This window comes from Mauremys mutica, chromosome 1 (assembly GCF_020497125.1).
Source record: "Mauremys mutica isolate MM-2020 ecotype Southern chromosome 1, ASM2049712v1, whole genome shotgun sequence".
Lineage (NCBI taxonomy): Eukaryota > Metazoa > Chordata > Testudines > Geoemydidae > Mauremys > Mauremys mutica.
The window spans coordinates 211,457,417-211,478,280 of NC_059072.1; the positions used below are offsets into that span (position 1 = coordinate 211,457,417).

General features: G+C 45.5%; 1 long non-coding RNA gene across 1 annotated transcript; it reads left to right on the top strand.

The window, feature by feature from the left end:
• Positions 1-11,302: 11,302 nt before the first annotated feature.
• On the top strand, positions 11,303-13,815 carry LOC123375392. The gene is made up of 3 exons (XR_006581429.1): positions 11,303-11,361; positions 12,241-12,266; positions 13,455-13,815. It is a non-coding gene; the product is annotated as an uncharacterized LOC123375392 (long non-coding RNA).
• Positions 13,816-20,864: the final 7,049 nt, after the last annotated feature.

Genomic DNA, 20,864 nt, shown 5'->3' on the forward strand with positions numbered 1-20,864 from the left:
GATTCATCCCAGACCTGCAGCACTATGCGGTCCCACCAGTCCGTGCTGGTTTCCCGGGCCCAGAATCGCCGTTCCACACCATGAACTTGACCCATTGCCACCATGATCTCCACGGCGTGGCGTACCCTGCTTTGTGAGAGGTCTGTGCCACTCTGTGAATTCCTGTCCTCACCGCGCTGCCGGAGCCTCCTAGCCCGATTTCTCAGCAGCTGACTGTGGAAGAGGTGGACGATAAGGTGCGAGGAGTTGACAACGGCCATAAGTGCAGCGATGATCGCAGCGGGCTCCATGCTCGCAGTGCTGTGGCGTACGCGCTGTAACTGACAAGAGAAGGGCGCGAACAGATTTCCCGCCGGCGCTTTCAGGGAGAGAGGGCGGGAGTGACGGTTCAATAATGACAGTTACCCAAAACCACCCTCGGCACATTTTTTCCCCCAGCAGGCATTGGGGGCTCTACCCAGCATTCCAATGGGCAGCGGGGAGTGCGGGAACTGTGGGATAGCTTCCCACAGTGCACCGCTTCCAAAGTCGACGCTGGCCCCGTGAATGTGGACTCAAAAATTCGAATTAGTGTATTTAGTATGGATACACAAATTCGACTTCATAAGGTCGAATCCACAAATTTGAACTAAGTTGATTCGAAATAGTCTTGTAGTGTAGACAAGGCCTCAGTCCCAGGTGATGGGGCTCGGGGCCATGGGTGGCAGTCCTGCATGGTGGGGCTTTGGGCTTTCTGCCCTGGGCCCTAGTGAGTCTAATGCCAGCCATGGTTGGAGGACCCCTGAAACCTGCTTGCGGCCCCAGACCCCTGGTTGAAAACCACTGCCTTAAATATTAAGGGCCTTTTATTTTTTGTAATTGCCCTTTTTTTCCTTTGAAACTTAGGTGGTCACCCTATAACATCTCTTAGTTATGAAATAATGTTATCATCTTGGGAATTATAATCAGGCTCAAACTTTTTTTTATTCTTCCAGTAATAGTGAATGTGTGATACTTTCAAACTCAGGCTGTCTATATACATATTCTTTATATGTGTGTAAATATCCTTTACTCTGTATATGTAAAACATGACGACTGAATAGAGAAGGGTTCCAGGGATTTGCAAAATCTTCTAGGCTATATATTTGTTGAGCCTCAACATGAGGCTGTTTCCTATGGCTAAATGTTTACAGTTCTCTTGCAATTCAAAAGGGTATACAAAGTGGTATGATTAGTGTATTCAGCAGAGGAAAATACTGCATCACAGACAAAAGACTGTGTAGTACTGTCTCAATTCAGTAATTCAGCAACCTTTTAAACATATTATTCCTATGACACAAAATATCAAGACATTGTAGGACAATTTCTATTTTACAATAATTTGGTTTTCTTACTGGACAAATACATCCTTTTTCTGTGTGAAAAGATTTGTCATTTACAGATATATGCAGATCTGGGTTTATGAACATGATCTACAGAAAAATCATCAGAACTCCGTTTTCTAAGCACAAATACGAATACCTTCCACTAATAGTCTGATAACTAAGCATGAAACTAAACTGAAGTATTCTGAACATCAATAATCAGAAACCTGTTAAAATCCTTATATACACCATGTTTATATATACACAATATATACTCAAAATTCTCAGTATTTGGACTGCAACTTTTAAAAGTGACATATATATACTTAAAAGGAGTGTTGGAATTTTAAAAAAGAAAAACTTAACCCATATTTAACATTCTTCGATGTTTAGATGTACCATTTGCCCCCTAAGTGCCCATTACTGCATATTGTATTTATATATTTGTTTCTAATTCTGAATTGTGATTTATTATTCCTATAAAAGTTATACACTGTTATGTTGCAAAAACTGCTCTGAAGAGATGCTGGATCTCCTTTCTCCTATGAATAAAGGTCAAGCACAGGCATTTCCTGTTGATTTTGCTGACATGGCTGTTGTGAGTGATTACTGCTCTCCACATGCATAGAAGACTTCCTTCTTCCTCTAATTCATAGCCTCTCCAGTTGTGCCACTTTTGATTCTTAGTTGCGTCAGACACTAGCAGGCCACTCAAGCTGGAGAATGCTGTCTAGTTATTACTAGGTTTTACGGTAAGATGAGTGCAAAAAGTGGTGTAAAATATTGTTTCAGCATAATCTATTTTAGCTCTCAGAAAAGCTGTTAAATTAATACCATAACAAAGAGAAATCCTATGTTTATCCGCCACATACACTGAGTACATTGCAAGAAATTGTCATGCAAACTTCCCTTTACTGCCCCACCACTATACCTATTAATCCCCACATTCCTATTTTGGAGGGAAGGGGATAAAGAGTAGTCTAGTCTCCCTGTCTATTCAGTCCTTAACGTCATGGTGTTTTTGTGAAATAGACTCCAATCTAATAGAACGTGAACAGAGCTCACCAAAACGATTCCGATTCCACTCCCACACCCAGAAAGTCCCCTGCATTCATGTGAACTTTGAAGAGTCCTGACTTCTTTTAAATCTCTACTCACAAGGCCCAGATAGAACTCATCTTGAAACTAGCCAGTGATATTCCTCAGTCTGCCAGATGAGAACCATTGGTCAACAGGCCTTGGAAAATTTTGTACGTCCAAGGGACAAGTGCACTGATTTTTCTCCATTATTTTTCTACATTTGGTTTGGTTGTTCGTCCTTTGAGTTCGAAGATGATCATAACATCACAGGTTGGTTTGGTTTCTGTGAACACGTGAGTGGCTGATCAGGCCAATTCGAACTTTGAACGGTCTGTGGCACACTGAACAAGAGTTGCCGCTATGGATTACTTGATTAACAGCGGACATGCTGCTGTTGTGAGATTTACGCTGCTGGCACTTCTGCTCTGCCTCAGCAGTTCTCTGCTCATAGACTGTAGCTCCTGTATGGATGAGGTTTTGCCAGGTAGAATGATCATGAGCAAGATCTTCCCAAAACTCTGGGTCAATGTTGAAATGTCCCAAGGATAACTCGAGGGAGTCCTTGGAACGTTTCTTCTGGCCTCCCTGAGAGCACTTTCCCTCCTTTAGCTTGCCATAAAAGATCTTTGGCAGTCGCTCATCTGACATTCTGGTGACATGGCCTGCCCATCTCATCTGTAATTTCATCAACAGAGTATAGATGCTTGGAATGCCTGCCCATATGAGAATCACAGTATCTGAAACCCTTTCTTGCCATTTTATCCTCATCAGTTTCCTCAAACAGCCCATGTGAAAGTGATTCAGCTTCATAGCATGGCACTACCGAGTTTTTCTTTCATCAATGCTTTTCCCATTAACAGTTCATATTCTGAGCTATAGTCACAGCTAAAAGACTAATTTGCTGGCAATTGCAGAAGCCCACTGTACCACAGTATTCTATTATTTCACTGTTGCAGCTCTTTTCAGAGGCAAATGATCAAATTAACACCATGTTGAGTTTGTATACAGCCTTAACTTATATTTTCCCTCCAGAAGGCTAAGAATTTTAGGCCTTGTCTACACTGCCACTTACAGCGCTGAAACATTCTTTGCTCAGGGGTGTGAAAAAACACCACTCTGAGCGATGCAAGTTTCGGCACTGTAAAGTGGCAGTGTAGATAGTGCTGGTAGCTATTCCCCTCACAGAGGTGGTTTTATTTCCAAACATTGCTCTCCCAGTGCTGGAGCCGTGACTACATAGCCACGAGGCAGCGCTTTAACGTCGGCTGTGTAGACATAACCTTAGTTTGACTGTACTACGATCCAAATTATCAGAGGATCTTTTTATATATAGTTTCATCATAAACAGAAAAGCTGCTTTTTCCCATTGCATGAGATTCCTTTCTATACCCTTATTTTTCCTCTGGGTAGATGGATGTAAATGTGAGTCTGGAGTATACGGATATGATATAATACAAGGACAAAAACTTTAAAATAATATTATTAACAACATGTTTACCTATATCGCTCACACCTTTGATTGAGTAAAAATTTGTAAAAACCTATTTAATTGTCACTATTTATACTCATTGTTTACCTTTTTTATTGCTGTCATTTGGACAATTTAAACCAGTAGTCCAGGGATTGGCAACCTTTGGCACGTGGCCTGCCAGGGTAAGCACACCAGCAAGCTGGGCCGGTTTGTTTACCTGCTGCATCCTCAGGTTTGGCCAATCGCGGCTCCCACTGGCTGTGGTTCGCCGCTCCAGGCCAATGGGGGCGGTGGTAAGCGGCGGTCAGCACATCCCTCTGCCCACACCACTTCCCACAGCCCCCATTGGCCTGGAGCGGCGAACTGTGGCCAGTGGGAGCCGCGATTGGCCGAACCTGCAGACGTGACATGTAAACAAACTGGTATGGCCCGCCAGGGTGCTTACCAAAGGTTGCAGATCCCTGCAGTAGTCATTTTCAATTTGAGGTCCTAAGTGCTGCAATATTTCAGTTTTAAACAATATAAGGGAATGTTTTTATTTAAAAACAATGGTATTCATTGGATTTTGTTTATTGTGGAATTGTTTTTGTTGCTCTTAGTCCTTATTAAAGCTTGTTTACCAAGTTTAAAGTTTGGGTCAAAGTTAAGATGACAGTGTCCCTCTAACTTTTGGTTTCCATTGCTTGTACACTTGCATACAGTGCTAATATGAGGTTTTATGTGCTTCTATATTTTACCTGAAAATCTTCAGTAAAAATAACTTATTTTCAGGTAGAGACAAGGTGGGTGTGGTATCTTTTATTGGACCAACAGCTGTTGGTGAGAAAGACAAGCTTTCAACCTTACACAGAGCTCTTCTTCAGGTCTGGGAAACTTTGGGCTTGTCTATACTGGCACTTTACCGCGCTGCAACTTTCTTGCTCAGGAGTGTGAAAAAAATACACCCCTGAGCACTGCAAGTTTCAGCGCAGTAAAGTGTCAGTGTAGACAGTGCACCAGTGTTGGAAGCTGTGCTCCCAGTGCTGGTAGCTACTCCCCTCATGGAGGTGGTTTTTTTATAGTGCTGGGAGAACGCTGGTGCCGCAACTACACAGTCACGTTAAAGCACTGCCGTGCTTTACTCAGGCTATGTCTACACCACAAATTACTTTGCTATAACTTAGGTTGCTTAGGGGTGTGAATAATTCACTCCTCAGCGACATAAGTTATACCGACCAAAGTGCCAGTGTAGGTAGCGCTATGCTGGCGAAGCTCTCCCACCAACAAAGCTACCACTTGTGCAGAGGCATGAGTTATTAAGTCAACAGGAGAGCTCTCTCCTGGAAGCTTAGGCATCAGTGCAGCTGCACAGCTGTCAGTGATGTAGTGTAGACATAGCCTCAGGACGTGTCTTCACTAGCAATGTTAAAGCGGTGCCATGGCAGCACTTTAACGTGGCTGTGTAGTCGTGGCAGAGCACTGGGAGAGAGCTATAAAAAAAAATCACCTCCATGAGGGGAATAGTTACCAGCGCTGGGAGTGCAGCTACCAGTGCTGGTGCACTGTCTACACTGCCACGTTAGAGCACTGAAACTTGCAGCGCTCAGGTGGGTGTTTTTTCACACCCCTGAGGAAGAAGTTGCAGTGCTATAAAGTGTCAGTGTATATAAGGCCTCAGAATGTCACAGTGTCACAAGGTTGAATAGATTGTTTAGCAAGAGTAATTAACACATATTTCAAGGGACTATTTAAGGTGAAGTGGCCCATTAACACCCTCATGTCATAGGGAGGAAAAGAAATGTGGGGTGGAAAGAGGGAAGTAGCTGGGAGGGATTGTTAGTGGGTTATAGATGGTTGTAAAGGTAATATACCAATTTCCTAGAACTGGAAGGGACCTTGAAAGGTCATTGAGTCCAGCCCCCTGCCTTCACTAGCAGGACCAATTTTTGCCCCAGATCCCTAAGTGGCCTCCTCAAGGACTGAACTCACAACTCTGGGTTTAGCAGGCCAATGCTCAAACCACTGAGCTATCCCTCCCCCCAAACCATATAATAAACCATACATTTTTTTGTAATAAACCATAAATCCAGTGTCTCTATTCAGTCCATGATTTTTAGTGTCTAGCAAAGTTATGTAGAAGCAGCAAAGAATCTTGTGGCACCTTATAGACTAACAGACGTTTTGCAGCATGAGCTTTCGTGGGTGAATACCCACTTCTTCGGATGCAAGATTCCACTTGCATCCGAAGAAGTGGGTATTCACCCACGAAAGCTCATGCTGCAAAACGTCTGTTAGTCTATAAGGTGCCACAGGATTCTTTGCTGCTTCTACAGAACCAGACTAACACGGCTACCCCTCTGATACTTAGCAAAGTTATGAATTTAAGTTCCCAGGCTTGTCTTTTGAAAGGGTTGTGCAAGTGTCCTTTGAGGATAAGGACTGATAGAGTGACTGCTATGTGAAAAGTGTTCACACACAAGTGATGGAGATGTGGTATTTTTATCTTATTTTCCTGTGAGAGTTCATTCAGGAATGTAGTGATTGTCTGGTTTCACCCACATAGTTGTTATTGGGGCATTTAGTGTACCGGATGCAGTACCCCACATGTTGTAATAGGCATGTGTAGGACCCAGAGATCTTGAAAGCTGTGTTGTGAGGAATGTGGTTGATCGTTGTAGCAGAGGCGATATGTCTGCAGATTTTGCATCTGTTGTTCTGGCAGGGTCTGGTGCTGCTTTGAGCTGGTGTGTCCTGGTCTGTGGGGAGCAGGGGTGGCTCTAGACATTTAGCCTCCCCAAGCAGGGCAGCATGCTGCGGGAGGCACTCTGCCGGTCGCTGGTCCCACGGCTCCGGTGGACCTCCTGCAGGCGTGCCTGCGGAGGGTCCGCTGGTAACCGTGGCTCCAGCGGACCCTCTGCAGGCACCCCTGCGGAAGGTCCACCGGAGCCACCTGCCGCCCTCCCGGCGACCGGCAGAGCGCCCCCCACGGCATGCCACCCCAAGCACGCGCTTGGCGTGCTGGGGTCTGGAGCCGCCCCCGGTGGGGAGCTTGCTTCTGATTATGAGCTTGGAGAGGATGGGAGCGTTATCTGAAGGCTGGAAGTGGAGGTTCAAGAAAGATTTTTTTCAGGATTCAGAGTAGCAGCCGTGTTAGTCTTTATCCGCAAAAAGAACAGGAGTACTTGTGGCACCTTAGAGACTAACAAATTTATTTCAGCATGAGCTTTCGTGAGCTACAGCCCACTTCTTCAGATGCATAGAATGGAACACACAGACAGGAGATATTTATACATACAGAGAACATGAAAAGGTGGAAGTATGCATACCAACTGGAAGAGTCTAATCAATTAAGATGAGCTATCAGCAGCAGCCTCAGGAGGAGTCCATGTGGAGTTCTTCTTCTTGTGCTGTTGGTGGGAGGGTAACTGTGTATCAGTGGGCTGTTCAGTGTTATCCTGAAAGTAGTATTTGAGTCGGAGACGGCGAAAGTAGGCTTCCAGATCGCTGCAGAACTGTATCATGTTAGTGGGGGTGGCAGGGCAGAAAGAGTCCCCGAGATAGCCCAGAAGAAAAGTCTGTCCTGAGTGTGTGGTTGGATAGATTGATGATATTGCTGGGTGGGTTAGCGGTACCACGGTTGTGGCCCCATGTGGCAGGTAGGAGTTTAGACCCACATGGCCCCACAATATGCCAACATTTTTATGGCTGACCTGGAACAACGCTTCCTCAGCTCTCGTCCACTCACACCCCTTCTCTACCTACGCTACATTGATGACATCTTCATCATCTGGACCCATGGGAAGGAGACTCTGGAAAAATTCCACCACGATTTCAACAGCTTCCACCCCACCATCAACCTCAGCTTGGACCAATCTACACAGGAGGTTCACTTCCTAGACACCACAGTGCAAATAAGTGATGGCCACATTCACACCACCCTATACCAAAAACCTACCGACCGCTATGCCTACCTTCATGCCTCCAGCTTCCATCCCGGGCACACCACACGATCCATTGTCTACAGCCAAGCTCTGAGGTACAACCGTATCTGCTCTAACCCCTCAGACAGAGACCAACACCTACAAAATCTCCATCAAGCATTCTCAAAACTACAATATCCGCACAAGGAAATAAGGAAACAGATCAACAGAGCCAGACGTGTACCCAGAAGCCTCCTACTGCAAGACAAACCCAAGAAAGAAACCAACAGGACTCCACTGGCCATCACATACAGTCCCCAGCTAAAACCCCTCCAACGCATCATCAGGGATCTACAACCCATCCTGGACAATGATCCCACACTTTCACAGGCCTTCGGTGGCAGGCCAGTCCTCGCCCACAGACAACCTGCCAACCTGAAGCATATTCTCACCAGTAACTGCACACTGCACCATAGTAACTCTAACTCCGGAACCAATCCATGCAACAAACCTCGATGCCAACTCTGCCCACATATTTACACCAGCCACACCATCACCGGTTCATTCACCTGCACGTCTAAGAACTGGAGCATATTAAACTTTTTACATGAGTATATAGCTGTCTCCTGCAGGGCCGGTGCAAGAAAGTTTCGCACCCTAGGCGAAACTTACACCTTGCGCCCCCCAGCCCTGCATCAGTTCCCCACCCCCTGGCCCGGGGAGCTGCGCGGTACCTCCCCACCCCAGCTCACCTCTGCTCTGTGTCCTCCCCGAGCACGCTGCCCCCCCCTCTAATTCTCCTCCCAGGCTTGCGGCACCAAACAGCTGATTGGCGCTGCAAGCCTGGGAGGCAGGAGAATTAGAGTGGGGGCAGTGTGCTCGGGGAGGATGCAGAGCAGAGGTGAGGAGCCCTGTGGCAGCTCCCCTCCCCCTTCCCTGAGGCACCCCTGCGGCAGCTCCCCACTCCCTGGCCCAGGGAGCCATGCGGTACCTCCCCACCCCAGTTCATCTCTGCTCCGTGTCCTCCCCGAGCACGCTGTCCCCGCTCTAATTCTCCTCCCAGGCTTGCAGCACCAAACAGCTGATTGGAGCCGCAAGCCTGAGAGGCGGGAGAAGCAAAGCAGTGACTGCGCGGTGGAACCCCTGGGCTGCTGGTGGCGGCTCAGACTCCCCTCTCCCTCCCAGTGCAGCGGCCGCTGAAATGGCTTTAAAATTTTTGGGGGGGGCGCCGCCTTTTGGCGCCCCCAAATCTTGGCGCCCTAGGCAACCGCCTAGTTGGCCTAAATGGTAGCACCAGTCCTGGTTTCCTGCATAGTAAGAAATACAACAGCAGCACATTTTGATGACCTCAGAAAAATACAGAACTTATAATTCCTAATGAACTCTCTCCTACTCTCCTTGCCCGTGCCCTGGTGCCAGAGGAGTTCTGTCCCCCTGCCAATTATTGGGGGTGTGTGCCCCCTGCTTACATCGCCCCTTGTGCACGCCCCTGCCTAGATAAAAATGAGTTTGGTTCTCCTGTACATTAATTAATATCTTTTGTAAATGCAACATATTTATACAAATTCCTTGTGAATTGGAAAAATTGCATAATCTATATTTGTAACAAAATTAATTACTTCAAAAATACCTATTATACATACAATTTAGCTACAAAACTACTGCTATTAATATGAAAACTGTGTTTTACAAGTAATAAATGAGTTGCATGACCAGCTTTGCAGCTTGTGGCAGAGCAACAGACATCACTTGGTCAGGCAAACCAAGAAGAGCAACACTGAAAGTCTCTGAGGCCTTGGCTACACTGGCACTTTACAGCGCTGCAACTTTCTCGCTCAGGGGCGTGAAAAAACACCCCCCTGAGCGCTGCAAGTTACAGCGCTGTAAAGCGCCAGTGTAAACAGTGCCCCAGCGCTGGGAGCGCGGCTCCCAGCACTGTAAGCTAATCCCCTCGGGGAGGTGGAGTACCTGCAGCGCTGGGAGAGCTCTCTCCCAGCACTGGCGCCGCGACCACACTCACACTTCAAAGCGCTGCCGTGGGAGCCTCCCGTGGCAGCGCTTTGGAGTTTTGAGTGTAGCCAAGCCCTGAGCAAAGTTCTCCTCCTCATCCTCATGACATTACTTAACTCTGCTATGCTGCTCTCCCTACAGGTGAGAGACACTCACTGACTTCATGCACATCATTGCCTACACAGTCACTCACTCATAAGTCAGGAAATGTGAAAATGAAGATAATTCACAATATATACTTTGCCCCCTGTGTATGTTTACTATAGTCTAATTATGTGATGACATACTATACGCCATCAAGTAATATATACTCCATCTAAGATAACAGTAGCACATAAAGAATATATCGAGAGGAAACAAAGGTTTGCAGTTTGCTTAGTAAAGAACCAAACATGGACCAAAATGTCAGAATTCTGGAAATTGTCAGGTGCACACCCTGTAGAGATATTTCCATGAAAGTTACTACACAATGATGAAGACAAGTATTTGATATAGAACACAGTTGTGAAATTCTCATGAGAAGTGAGAATGCAGCAAAAACAATTATAACAACAGACAAATGATAAGAATAGAGATTTTTAAAGCAGCCAGGGAAAAAAAAGTGCAATAATAAACTATACATTTCACATCTTAGATAATTAACTCCAAGAACGCAAAAGGAAATGGGTCAAGTTACACCATTTCTAATTAGTGAAAGCACTAATATAGCAAAATTAAAAGTCATCTTTAGGGTGTTCAAAAATTTGTTTTGGGATGAAAGGAACTGAGTGATGCCTAAGAAAATATGAAATGTGCTAAATAGTGAGGGGGCAATATGAAATATGAGAGGACCAGGTACCACAAGTATTTCACAAGCCCCTTGAGACTCACTCATAAAAAAGAAAAGTTATCAGACTCTCCTTAAAAAAATGATTTGGTTAAGAAATTCTGGAGCAGAAACTTTTTTTTCTTCTTAAGAAGAAGAGTTTCTACTAAAAGGACAAGTGGAATCTTCCTTTTCTATTTTCTTAGATGAAAATCTTATAACCACCTCTGCTGAATTAATTATAATTACAAAATATAACTTGGGCGTAAGTTCTGAGAGCTCCTACTTGTATGACTATATGTATAGTGATAACAGACACTTGGGGGCCTATAAGTCCTTTTTATCATTACTCAGATGTGAAAAAGATCTAGGATGCTATCTCACCATAAAGAAACTAGTTTGGTAGGAAGACTGGGATTAGATTGGGGGAAGTAAGGAAACCCAGGCTTTATAGCCCCATAAAGAATGTGTCATTGTTAAAAAAACCTAAATGATCTTTAAAAACAACTTTGTAACAAACAGAGCCCCAAAATACATAAATTACCATGAGAAAGGAAAAGTTCCAGCCTGCAGTAATCCATTCATTGTTTCTAAAATGGCTACTATATGGTTACAGCTGTTTCCTCATCTGTAATTTAAAGGTTCAGCTGCAAAAATTGGAGCATGCTGGGAAAAGTTCCAATATAAAGGAAGAGAACTTCCTAAAGGAGGTGGAAGTTTCTAAAACTATTATATAGTCAAGCTGGCTTAAAGGTAACAATATTGCCAACCCAAATGTTATGAGTTAGTTTTACCAAAAAACATAGATTGGCTTTAAAATAATGAGATTATGTAAAAATAATAGATATGATGTTCTTTTAATTTGCCTTTTGTTTTTTGAGACTTTAGGGTGCACTGTGGTCATATTTTGAAGTTTTCTTCATAGCTATGAGGGCTCAAATTTTCTTTAAGAATGAAGGTGGAAATCATCACATTCCCTTGACTTTAGGAGCTGGCGCTTCAAGGAAAACAATAATTATCATGAGATTCAATGACAATAGTGTTGTCAATAGTGAATAGGCCTGAGGTGCTACTAATGCTCTGTAGAAATATTTATTTTTATTAGTAAAGGTAGTACAGTTCAGAAAAAAGAGGGATATTGCCTATGGGTGATAATCTTTATTCTTCATTTCAGAGGTAACTTTTTTGAAGTAAAATATTAAGATATTTTGGCTCTATTGCTACAGTCTTATGTAGTGGCTCTGCTGAATCACATCAGCAAATATTGATTGTCAATTAAGTCCCTTGAAATAAAACAAGAAGATAAGATGTTTTAACTCTTGTCTAAAATAATACAAATAGATGTGGTTTTGAGGGAAAATATTTAATGCTGCTTGTATTCTGCCTTTGAAAATGATGTGTTTGAATATTCTCCACTGTGCCACAAACTGATTTTACTCTCTAGGAAGATTAAGACTCTTGAAAATCTGTCCAGGAATTATAACTTTAAAATATAAAGTTTAATTAAAGGAGCTAATGGAGCTAAAAAAGTTCAGGAGGATTCTGAAGTTTTTATTCTAAATCTAAAATTCTGCTTAAAAGCTCTTGTGGGTCAGCATTTAGGTTCTTAATCAGAATTCCTGTTCTCTTTAGATATACTAGCTGAATCTGGAATGCATGTAAGTACCCTAAAGATCTGCTTAGATATTGATAGACAGCAAGATTAAAGGTAATAATTGGAGATATACCAATCTCCTAGAACTGGAAGGGACCTTGAAAGGTCATCAAGTCCAGCCCCCTGCCTTCACTAGCAGGACCAATGTTTTGCCCCAGATCCCTAAGTGGCCTCCAAGGATTGAACTCACAACCCTGGGTTTAGCAGGCCAATGCTCAATCCACTGAGCTATCCCTTCTCCCCTCAAATCTGGGTTTAGAAGAATTATTTCTTCAACACACAGAGAAGTAAATGTTCTGGTGTTGGCAACTCAAGTTTTTAAACAAGTTAGCTTTTTTGTTTTTGTTGGAATAATTATTTTGTTATTTCTCTTCTCTCTTCTTTAAAAGGAGAGGTGAGAAGTATGTGCTATAAACCCAGGGCAGGTGCTACCATTAAGGTGAACTAGGCAGTTGCCTAGGGCGCCAAGATTTGGGGGCACCAAAAAGCGGTGCCCCCACTTTTTTTTTTTTTTTACAGTGGTTCCTCCCCCAGCACGCAGTTGCTGCTCCACTTCTCCTGCCTCCCAGGCTTGCAGTGCCAATCAGCTGTTTGGTGCCGCAAGTCTGGGAGGGGAGGAGAATTAGAGCAGGGGCAGTGTGCTCATGGAGGATGGCGGAGCAGAGGTGAGCTGGGGTGGGGAGGTGCTGCATGGCTCGGGGGGGGGGAGCTGAAGCAGGGTGGGGGCACCTCAGGGCGGAGGGGGGGGGCGGGGAGTTGCGGCAGGGCTGGGGGGGAGGGCGCAAGGTGGAAGTTTTGCTTAGGGTGCAAAACTTCCTTGCACCAGCCCTGCATAAACCCTAACAATTCTCCCTGTCCTTGACCCAGGGCTGCCCAGAGGGGGGGGCAAGAGGGGCAATTTGCCCCAGGCCCCGCGTCCCGCAGGGGCCCCCACGAGTGTTTTCCGGGGCCCCTGGAGTGTTTCCCCTCTTCCCGCGGCTCGGCTGGACCTCCCGCAGGCATGCCTGCGGGAGCTCAACCGGAGCCAAATGCCGCCCCCCGCGCCTGCTTGGCGCGCTGGGGTCTAGAGCTGCCCCTGAGCGGGGGCCCCCCGCCGCCGAAGACCCCGGGCCCCCGGAATTCTCTGGGCGGCCCTGCCTTGACCTATTTTTCCCCCTGCTTGAATAGAACTCTAATTGGTATCACTTAACAGTTCAACTTTTTAGGTGTTTTGTCTGTAATCTTCATGGAGGAGGTGGCTGTCAACGTACCTGATGGTTGAGAAATTGAGAGGGATCCAATATACTGCAACAGTTAAATAAAATGTATTTCCACATGATGGCAGGAAACTGTAGAAGATAAAACTAATTCATCTGAGGGTCTAGAACTGTGAACCAGCTCCAAGATCAGTCTTAAACCTAAATCTAAAGATTTAAGAGAGGCTACTGGCACATGCTGGTTAATCATGGAACTACATACACCCTACAAACTATTTCACTAATGAGAGTGGCTGTGTCTCAGAAATGACCCACACAATGCATAAGAGACTATGTGGTCAATTGTGAGTTGAATTTAATGAGGGATTATTTTAATGCCTTTAAAACAGATGACTGCCCTGGGTGGAAGGTGTCCATTAAAAGGGAAATAATCTAATTGTGATTCTTCACTAGGTTACCAAGTCAGTAAACAAAAAGAGGGACAGCTTACACCTTAAAATTGACTAGCTGAGTGGCAGAGCTCGTATGATGTAACTTAATGTATATTTCTCCTCATGCAAATTAGTAACTACAGCTATAAAGAAGTGGTTATGGGTTCACCTTTCTTCAGTCCATTCACCTTTCTTCAGTCCTAATTTGCAGGAATTCTTTGGAATCTGTTTTTTGTTACACATTTTGTATTCATAGAATCGTAGACTTTAAGGTCAGAAGGGACCATTATGATCATCTAGTGTGATCTCCTGCACAATGCAGGCCACAGAATCTCACCCACCCACTCCTGTATCAAACCTGTGTCTGAGGCATTGAAGTCCTCCAATCATGGTTTAAAGACTTCAAGGTGCAGAGAACCTTCCAGCAAGTGACCCGTGCCCCACGCTGCATAGGAAGGTGAAAAACCCCCAAGGCTTCTGCCAATCTGCCCTGGAGGAAAATTCCTTCCCAACCCCAAATATGGCAATCAGCTAAACTGTGAGCATGTGGGCAGGCACCCAGGAAAGAATTCTCTGTAGTAACTCAGATCCCACCCCATCTAACATCCCATCACAAGCCATTGGGCATATTTACCGCTAGTAGTCCAAGACTAATTAATTGCCAAAATTAGGCTATCCCATTATACCATCCCCTCCATAAACTTATCAAGCTTAGTCTGGAAGCCAGATATGTCTTTTGCACCCACTGCTCCCCTTGGAAGGCTGTTCCAGAACTTCACTCCTCTGATGATTAGAAACTTCCTGATGGACAGTTTATATCCATTTGTTCTTGTAGCCACATTGATACTGAGCTTAAATAGTTTCTCTCGCTCCCTAGTATTTATTTCTCTGATATATTTATAGAGAGCAATCATATCTCCCCTCAGCCTTCTTTTGGTTAGGCTAAACAAGCCAAGCTCTTTGAGTCTCCTTTCATATGCCAAGTTTTCCATTCCTCAGATCATCCTAGTAGCCCTTCTCTGAACCTCTTCCAGTTTGAATTCATCCTTCTTAAACATGGGAGACCAGAACTGCACACACTATTCCACATGAGGTCTCACCAGTGCCTTGTATAATGGTACTAACACCTCCTTATCTCTACTGGAAATACCTTGCCTGATGCATCCCAAGACTGCATTAGCTTTTTTCACAGACGTATCACATTGGGGGCTCATAGTCATCCTGTGATCAACCAATACTCCGAGGTCCTTCTCCTTCTCTGTTACTTCCAACTGATGCCTCCCCAGCTTATAACAATAGTTCTTGTTATCAATCCCTAAATGCATGACCTTGCACTTTTCACTATTAAACTTCAGTTTACAAGGTCATCCAGATCTTCCTGTATGATATCCTGGCCCTTCTCTGTATTGGCAATACCTCCCAGCTTTGTGTCATCTGCAAACTTTATTAGCACATTCCCACTTTGTGCCAAGGTTAATACATCTAATGAATCTTCAATTAGCTGTCTTTCAGATAGTTAATCTGTAAGAGGCAAGAATAATTATCAATTGAGAGAGAAGGGCTGTTAGACTACCCCTCCCCGTGGAAGGAAAGCTCCCAGTCTGCTTCTCTGTGTTTTTCAACGAAACCAAGGGAGGAGGGGGCATTTTCAAAAATTTAAAAACAAACAAACAAAGCCATAAATAACATCAGGCCCTACACAAAGTAGAAAAAAAGATTTTTTTTTTCCTTTGCAGGATACCTTAATTCCATTTTTGGAGGGAAAATGTGGAAATGTTAGTTCCTGTCAGGACAGCAATTTTTTTGTTTTCCTTTTTTAATTTAACATTTTAAAATAAGTTTGCATTTTCCAAGGCTTGCCTTTCCAGATTCCTTAGCAGTCCTTGGTTTCCAGTGGAAAGGATGGTCTGGACTCCAAACACCTATGAGTGAGAAGTTGAAAGTGCTTTTAGAAAATCTTAGGGCAGTTCTGGTTCTCTCAATTTCTTTCTCAATGAAAGTTGTCACATTACCACAAAGCAGCTAACATTTTAAAAGTAACTTTCTAATAGTTATTTCCTGTTTATTTCAATTATAGTAGAAAACTGTGTCTTCATATGTTTGGGCAGCATCTAGCACACAGTAGGTGTGACTGAAGTACAAATTTCAGACACCACTCTGTGGTAACCTGACAAATCCTGATTCTTCAGGTACAGCCACTTAGCAGACTCACTCACTCACTCATGCCCGTCACCCCAATCGGGGTATGGGCCAGCAGAGGTAACATCTAAATGTGGTGGCTAAAAGTCTTCCTGTGCTATATTTTATGTGCTATATTGAGAGCAGAGGCTACCCAAAGAAGTTATAAATTTCTTAGTAATGAATAGTGAACATCGTGGAGACAGGTATGAACTGAAAGTCCCTATTACGTACCTAGGTAGTACAGCGATGAGTGCCTTTATAAATATATATGATAGCAGTGCGATGTTGGGATTTGGCAGCCACATCATGAATTCTTTGGCACTAATAGTGTCAGCTTCTGAGCCTTTTTACCTGTCAGCAGAACTAGTTACTGTCCTGGAAACACAAGTTATTCATTGAAGAAGGTTTTAACCATTATATTTCAATGAGGCTTGGGCTGTAAATCAAACCTTTTACCCTGAGTACAGTGAGATGATACCGAGGTTGGCACTTATCCTTCCAGGGGAATTTCACAGTCTGTCTTTCTTCCCCGGTTCTTTTGATTATTTGTTTTTCCTCTCACCTCTTTGCTTTCTGCCTTTGTGACACACAGCTCTACTCACACCCTTAACCCAGATTCCCACAAGCTTTCCCTCACTGCCTGTCTCTTCTTCCTGCCTTGTCTATTCCCCTCTCCTCTTAGCAGGGAGGTGGGGGAAGGGCAAGGGAGGCTCCCCTGTTCTTGCTTCAGTTTTTCCCTTTTCTCTCCAATTGTCACAGACTCTTCTGATTCCAGCGTTCTGTCCTTTCTCTTGGTGGAGGGAACTCATTCAAATGTTCTGCCTGTTTGACTGGGATTGGAGATAAAAATCAAGCTGTGCAAATCCTGGTAAAGCACTGTAAGAACTGTATATTCCTATGTCTGAGGAGTTTAAACACTTCTAATGTTATGTACAAAAACACCGTTAAAAGAACATGAAGGTTGCAAAGTCAGGCAGTCATACGTTTGGAAAGGCCAAAATGAATGCACTATGCAGTGTAGTTGTAGTTGTGTCTGTCCCAGCATATTAGAGAGACAAGGTAGGTGAGGTAATATCTTTTAGTGGACCAACTTCTGTTGGTGAGAGAGACAAGCTTTTGAGCTACACAGAGCTCTTCCTCAGGTCTGGAAAAAGTACTCAGTATCACAGATAAATACAGGAGCAAACAGATAGTTTAGCATAAGTAGCTAGCATATATTCTAAGGGACCATTCAACCTCATTTTTTGAAAAATGGCTGATTCAATTTTTATTCATATCCAATGCAGAGACAAAGCATGGAAAACTTCAACCCGAATGATTTGTTTGCCAAAGTCATGCACAATAGAAAAAAAGGGGTTAAAATGGCTAGTATTAGGCAATCTTAAGATATGTATTGCTACTACTCCACAGGTAGCTACAAAAGCGTTCACACAGCAAAAATCGATTAATCAAATTGTGTGCTCCAGGGAGACGTTGCAAATATCAAATTAGCCAGTCAAATCTATCATTGGATAAACTGGTGCAATAACAGAAGACATTCTTAAACCATAACAGGATAACAGCTGTCCCTGAAATACTAAACTACAGTTCATACATTTTAACAGTTTACATACAATTACACAGAAACATTAAGTTTACATACCATTGCAGAGAAAAATAAACAATGCTCTGCATAGATATGTGCTCAGCTTCCTTGTTTACTGTTAGTCTATCTTTAATAGTCATGCTTTTAGGCTCTTTTTTCCTCCCCTTAGGCTTCATTGGTGAAGACAGAGGATAATATTCAGGTTTATTATGAATTGTGCACTTCCTAAGGAGATCTTAGTGAGCATCTGTCGTGTTCTGGGGTGCAGTTCAGACGAGTGAGGGGCTGTCGCCATCTGCCCTGTAACCTTGGGTGCCTCCATAGGTGCAGGAACTAGGGGCGTGGGGCTTGCTGCAGCACCTATATTTTTGGGCTTGAGCCTCAGCCTCCGGCCCTGGTCCCAGGCCGCCGGCTCCATGCTGGGGCCCCACTTCCTGACCGTTGTCCCCATGCCCTGGGCTCTGCTCTTGATGCGCTGGCCCTGCTCCCTGCCGGCCCCTGGCTCCCAGGGGTCTGCTCCTGGGGTTCTGGCCACTAACCCCATGGCTGGGGTAGTGCTCCTGGCCCTGTGCCCGCCCCCATCATTTGCCCCCTTGTCCGGGTCCCCCCTCCCAGAGATATGGCACTGCTCCAGGCCCCAGCTGGGTGCGGGCACGGACAGGGGTAGGAGGGCTGGCTTTCAGCACCTCCACCACAGTAACTCCTCACTTAACATTGTAGTTATGTCATTGAAAAATGCCACTTTAAGCGAAACAAAGTTAAGCGAATCCAATTTTCCCATAAGAATTAATGTAAATGGGGGGGAGGGGGAAAAGGGAGTAGGTTCCAGGGAAATTTTGTTTGCAAGACAAAAGACTATATTTTATATATATACATATATATATATAGAGAGACACACACACACACACACACACACACACACACAGTATAAGTTTTAAACAATTTAATACTGTACACAGCAATGATGACTGTGAAGCTTGGTTGAGGTGGTGGAGTCAGAGGGTGGGATATTTCCCAGGGAATACCTTACTGCTGAGCCCTCAAGGGTTATCACATTGTTAATGTAGCCTCACACTCTACAAGGCAGCAGGAATGCAGGGAGGGGAGACAGCATGGCAGAGAGAGAGAGAGAGAGACAGACAGACAGACACACCCCATATGTGTCAGAGAGAGAGAGAGATGCGCATTTCCCCTTTAGGTACACTGACCCCCACTCTAAGTACATTGCCTTTTTAAGTAGATCAGCAAGTTGAGACAGCAGCTGCTGCCAGCAAGCTCCCTCCGTCCTGAGCCCTGTCACGTCCCCACCCTGCTCTCTGGAGATGGGGGGCAGAAGCAGGGGTGTGGGGGACAACCTGATACATAGATGCCAACTTCCCCTCTTTCCTGTGGGTGCTTGACCCCTTCTCTGCCCCATCCCCACTCCACCCCTTCCATGAGGCCCCACCTCTTCCCACCCCTGCCCCACCCCCATTCCAACCCTTCCCCAAAGTCCCCACCCCAACTCTGCCCCCTCCCTGCCAATATTCCAACTCCTTCCCCAAATCCCCGCTCCGGCCCTGCCTCCTCCCCTGAGCGCACCGCATTTCTGCTCCTCCCCCCCTCCTGGAGCATGTTAATGCTGCCAAACAGCTCTTTGGCAGCAGCCAGGTGGGAAAAGCTGGGAGGTAGGCAGAGGAGTGGGGACATGGCATGCTCAGGGGAGGAGGAGGACATGGGGCAGGGGAGCTTGGCTGCCAGTGGGTGCAGAGCACCCACTAATTTTTCCCTGTGGGTGCTCCAGCCCCAGAGCACCCATGGACCCGGTGCCTATGCCCTGACATTAGCACCTCTCTCTCCCCCTGCCCTTGCACAGCAAGCAGGAGGCTCCCGGGAGCAGCTCCAAGGCACAGGGCGGGAGCAGCGCACGGCAGTGAAGGGAGGGACAGCTGAACTGCCTGGCACTGGATAGCCTGCTGGGTGGCTGCTGCACAGGGAACCTAGGGGGCCTAGCAGCCCACCCTGGTTCCAAGCTCCCACCAGCTATCTCCAATGGGCTGCTCTTCCTGTAAGCAGTGGACAAAGCAGGCGGCTGCCAAACAACGGTATAAGGGAGCATTGTGCAACTTTAAACGAGTATGTTCTCTGACTGGTCAGCAACATAACAACAAAACAACATTAACTGGGATGACTTTAAGTGAGGAGTTACTGTATTAAAAGGGTTCCAGCCCCACTGGATGCCTCACAATGATCTGCTGTTGTACTCCCAGCCTGGGTTGCCCACAAACAGCCTGCCAGAATGTAGGTCGCACCCTGAGAGTCTGTGTATAGCTGCAGCCCTGGTCCAACAACTCTGACCCCAGCAGCCTGTCAGCAACATACCAGCCATCCTCTGGCTTCCATCAGCCTCGGTTACTATGTGCAGGGTGATCCCACCACACTCCCAGGCCTGACTTCTCCCCAAAAACATGTGTTCTGCACTGCCTAGCCCTCTCCTGGACAGTTCAGTTATCAAAGGTCCGTTGCCCCTGTAAGGGGTCAATCTGCAACAGCTTGCTACTTTAAACACAACTCTGGATTAGTTTTGAATAAAATATAAAAAGTTTATTTAACTACAAAGAGATTTTGAGTACAAGGTATTAAAGTCAGACATAGTTACAAGAAGAATAAAGGTAAAATGATCTTTAGTAGATAAGACTTAAACTAGATTTGGTTTAAGGCAGGGGCGGCTCTAGGTGTTTTGCTGCCCCAAGCACTGCAGACAGGCTGCCCTCAGCGGCTTGCCTGCGGGAGGTCCCCGGTTCTGCGGATTCGGCGGCACATCTGCGGGAGGTCTGCCAAAGCTGCGGGACCAGCGGACTCTCTGCAGGCAAGCCGCCGAAGGCAGCCTGCCTGCCACCCTTGCGGCGACCAGCAGAGCGCCCCTCGCGGCTTGCCACCCCAAGCACATGCTTGGCGTGCTGGTGCCTGAAGCTGCCCCTGGTTTACAGAAACATTGCTGACCAATTTCTCAGGTCAGGGCCACCCCCGAAGTCAAAGGGCTCAGTCCTTTGCTGCCTTAGGGGGTGTGGATGTGGGTGTGAGAGAGAGACAGAGAGATATCTCCCAGGGTATTTTCTCCCCTCAATTTTATAGTCACCCTTGGAAAATGCATTTTCCTGAGGATTACCCCTAGATAAAGTTCCTTCCAGCTGTGAGGACGGAGACATGGAGTCATGTGGTGAAAGAGA